The sequence below is a fragment of the Micromys minutus genome (genome assembly GCF_963924665.1).
Source record: "Micromys minutus genome assembly, chromosome: 8".
In the NCBI taxonomy this organism is placed as follows: Eukaryota; Metazoa; Chordata; class Mammalia; order Rodentia; family Muridae; genus Micromys; species Micromys minutus.
The window spans coordinates 22,088,279-22,092,784 of record NC_137977.1 but is presented as its reverse complement, the minus strand read 5'-3'; the positions used below and the strand labels follow the sequence as shown (position 1 = coordinate 22,092,784).

Sequence of the window (4,506 nt, the reverse complement as noted above, 5' to 3'; positions counted from 1 at the left end):
GTAGAGAACCTGCCTTTCACACACAAGGGCCCTGAGTTGGATCCCTCTAACTAGAAATAAAACAAAAACCCAGGACACCTTTCCGAATGACAGAGTCATAATAATTGCACTTTGAATAAAAGATGTAAATTGAGACATGATAGGAAAAATCCTTTCTTTCCAGAGGCCACTGGATCAGACCAGATTTTGATGATGGCATTGTGGTCCTACCTCCAAGAGAGAGGCATGTCAGCTCCATTGTGGGTTATAATTATTATTATTATTATTATTATTATTATTATTATTATTATTATTATTAATTTATTTTTGCTGTTTCAAAAAGCTTTATTTTTTTCTTGGTCCAAGACTTGGGAGAGGCTCCAGGGCAGTTACAAAGCGGCCTAGTGGCTTTAGAGGTTCATTCGGGTGGAGGTCCAGAGGCGGCTGGTGCAGCAGAGGAGGAAGCCCCTTGGAAGGCACAGAGGCCTCCTAGTCGTGCTTGAGAGTGAGGCGCTCAAAGAGATACTCTCCCAGAGATCTCTGGGGCACGCCAGTCTGCGCTGGCTGTGGCCCTGCCAGCCGACAGGTTGGTCAGGTGGCTGCCCATCTTCTTGATGAGCTTCACCTCCTTATCCAGGAAATGGCTTTCCAGGAAGTCACAGAGATGTGGGTCTGCGCGGGCAGAACCCAGGGCATGCAGATCCAAGAGGGCCTGGTTCAGGCTTTTCTCCAGGGCCAAGGCAGCTTCCATGGCCTCCAGAGTTTTACCCCACTCATCTTGAGATGGCTTACATCCTGGAAGAGTGCACGGCCCCCACGTTCGTTCTGCAACTTGAGGAGATGCTCGGCGCCCTCGCGCTTCTCCTCGGCCAATTAGCGGAAGAAGTGGCCTACGCCCTCCAAAGCCACGTCATCGCGATCGAAAAAGAAGCCCAGAGAGAGGTAGGGGTAGGAGGCCCGCCGGTGCAAGTTGGCCAGGCGGTTCACGGCAGCTTCCACTTCACACACCGCGAAGACGGTGTTGGTTGGTCCTAGGAGCCGGAGACAGCAAGGAGATGGTCCCGGAGGCTGCGACTGCAGAGACTTGTAGGGCAGCTGGAAGCTAAGATGGGAGCCCCCGGGTCTGTTCCGTTCAAACACTGTTGAAGCAAGACACAGACCCACGGGACCTCAAAGGCGCTGCCTTGTTTTTGTTTTTAAGACAAGAGTCTCATGTGGCCTGTTCTGGCCTAGAGCTTACTCTGTGGCTGAGAGGTAATCTTGAACTCCAGATCCTTCTGCCTCCACTTGGGATAGTAGCCAAGAACGGCCGTACCTGGCTCAACTTGTTATGGACTTGCAAAAACACTGCATAAACAGTTGCTCCCTGAGCAGTGAGCACAATGCCAAGGAGCAGAGACCCCTTGAAGGAGTTTTGGGAGTCTGACATAGGACATAGGACAAAGGTACGTCAGGAATGGTCTCATTTCCCTTAAGTGGGATACAGAAGTACAGAACCTATCCTTAGCTGACCTGGCTGCAGCTGTAGGAGCAATAAAACAAGAGAAGCAAGTTAACAATGGCTTTGTCTGGAAAGGCTGGGTGAAAGCGATTATGCACACACATAGGCATGTGTGCACATGGATAGAATTCATTACAATAAGTCAGATATGGTACCCACATCCGTAACTCCAGTTCTTGAAAGGATGGGTTTTTGAATTACCACAAATTCAAGGCCAACTTGGTTTATAAAGTGAGTCCCAGGCTGCTCTGAACCCTGGGCTGTGACGTGAGATCCTGATGAGCTGAGAAAAACTAATATCAGCTGCTGAATTAACTCCTCTTCCAGATGAGTTTATTCGATCTGGTCTCTCTCTCTCTCTCTCTCTCTCTCTCTCTCTCTCTCTCTCTCTCTCTCTCTCTCTCTCTCTCTCTCAGTCTTCTCTAGTCTTCTGGCTCCTCATTCTCCTGCTCATTCTGTCTTTACCTGTGTTTAGTGTCTAGCTTGTTCTCTCTCCAATCTGTCTCTGTAAAACTCTCCCGATGAACTGCCCCCCTCTCCCTCTCAATGGGACATCACTTTCAAACATGGGTGCTTCCTTCTACAAACTGACTTTACCTTCACTGTTTGGTATTGCAGTTGTGCACTGAGGAAACCTCTGTATTCCAACCAAAGGGATTAAAGCTGTGTGCTATGGGCTGAGCCACACCACAACTAAAAACAGGTTCAAATATCTTGTCACAAAGCTCACTCAATTTCATTAGACCATTGTATTACTTTTCATTGTATGACAAAGTGCCATAACCAAGGCAACTTAGAGAATAATTTATTTTGACTTATGGTTCCAGTCAGGGGAGTCCATTGTTATGTCCACAGCAGCAGGGACTGGAAGCTGAGAATTCACATTTTTTAAGGGCAAGGAGGAAGTAGAGAGAGTGAACAGGAAGTGATGGGGAGTTTCTAATCTCCGAGTCTACGACCTACATGACATACTTTCTTCAGTAAGGCTGGACCAGCTAAATCTCCCCAGACAGTACCGTCAACTTGTAGCTAAAATATTCAAAACACCCAATGCTGAGATGTGTCCAGCTATGAATCCTAGAGGACCTCGGGCTGTCAGTTTCACATCTGGTCCCCATCCCATCTCAAGTTCCCAGCACCTTGGTGATTGGGGCTGATCTTCCAGGTGAATCCTGGTTGGTACAGCTGCATTTAAGCCCTTTGGTTAGGATAAGAAGAGTTAAGGAGCTTCCGTTGTGGATAAACGCAAGTAACACACAGTTCTATGATAACTCACAATTTCAGCTCTACACAGACAGGTGATGGTCACCAAGGCTGGACAGAGAAATCTGGCTCACACCACCACTCACACACAAAGCCAGTGCCAATTGGTGCATCTGTAGACTGCCTATAAGAACTAACTAGTGAGAAACGAGCGCTGGGACTCTTCTTGTAGAAGTAGGGATAGATGAAGACTTGAGCATATAACACGGGGCCTTAGAAGACAGAAGGCTTACCATTCAGCTCGTGAGCACGAGTCCCAGCAAGGGAAGCACTGCCATTCCTCCTCCTGATAGTCTTTCAAGACAGCTGGATAGGAGATGCAGAACTGTCATCTCAGGGCTTGGAGGCGAGACAGAAGGATAGCTAGTTCGAAGCCAGCCTGGGCTTCATAGCAGGGTCTTGTCTCAAACAAACAAATAAACATATTCTGGACAACAATCAATAAACCCAAAACAGTTTAAGTGTGCTATTCTTTCTTTGACTTTTCTTCTTCTTCTTCATCCTCTTCTTCCTCTTCCTTCTTTTCCTTCTCCTCTTCCTTCTTCTTTCCAGACAGCTTCTCTGTATATCACTAGCTCTGTAGACCAGGTTGGTCTGCTGGTCAGGTACTCAGAGATCCACCTGCCTCTCTGCCTCTAGTAGCACACCCAGCTCCCCCCCTCCCCGTCTAATGCAGCTGAGAATAACTGTAAATTCCTGACACCTTTGCCTCTACCTCTCTACCTTCCAACTGCTAGGACAAGTGTGTGGCACACAGCTAGGCATCATTGCTTACTGAGAGTTTTAACCTTGGAAGCAGATAGTTATGCTTTTTTAAAAGTTCTCTGAGCCTCAGTGAAGTAACCTTTTTCTTTGTTTGCCTGGTTTTTCATTGTTAGTATGTGTGTATGCACTTAGACACCTGGTATGACCACAAGGCCTTTCTGCACCCCCACCTCCTCCTTGTCCACATCCCCAGTCCTCTCTCCATCCTCTCCCTAACCTCTCTGACCAAGTTTAGTCTGAGGCCTCAAGGATTCATGTCTACCTCTGACCATGTCGCCCTTGGGAAATTACACAGTCCTTTTCTCTTGCCTCACCCTGAGAACAGCCTGGTTTCAATGACCGGAGCATCAGCCCTGGAGATGCTCAGGGGTGGGCTGGCTTTAGTCTCTCCTCTGCTGTTGGGTATTCTCCCTCTCCCCCACCCCCAAGGAAGGGAGAGGAGGAGGACCAGGGGCTTAGAGCCGAATTCAACCCTCTTGCTTTCATTTTGTTTTTTCTCAACCCTGGGTTTTCTGTCACCACTGAGAATCACCGGTAGTTTCTGATGTGGGACTAGGGTTTCCCCGGGGGCAGTGTTTTCCTTCCTCCGCCTTCTGAGGTAAACACCCTCCTCTGACATCCCCTCTTGAAACTTTGACCTCTAATGAATACATAATGATGTGGGGGTTGTTTTGTTTTTTTTTTCCCTTTGAGGATCCCTTGGAGAATTAGAAGTCACACTCCCCAGATGGCCCATAAGGAGACATCTGCTTTATCATTCTAAGGAAGGTTTTTGCAAATCAAAAGTTAAGGTCCTTATTCAGGAGAAGGGCTGAGAAATAGAACTCTCTCCCTTGTGGAGGAGAGAGGAGGAAGATGCCTTTTATTGCATGTGAATGGTTCTAGCCCCTCAAAGCTGTCACGGAGGTTGCAGCCTTGCTGAAGACTCCGGGCTCCCCACCGGGGAAATGGTTGTAAAGGGAAGAATTTGAATTTATGAGGTGACAGGTCTGCATTCA

At 47.8% G+C, this 4,506-nt stretch overlaps 1 pseudogene across 1 annotated transcript; it reads right to left on the bottom strand.

The window, feature by feature from the left end:
* Positions 1-468: 468 nt before the first annotated feature.
* Positions 469-3,780, bottom strand: LOC308423767 (ferritin light chain 1-like; annotated as a pseudogene). The gene is made up of 2 exons: positions 3,771-3,780; positions 469-1,118 (listed from the first exon to the last, which is right to left on the bottom strand). The product of its transcript is annotated as a ferritin light chain 1-like (transcript).
* Between the last annotated feature and the right edge of the window lie 726 nt (positions 3,781-4,506).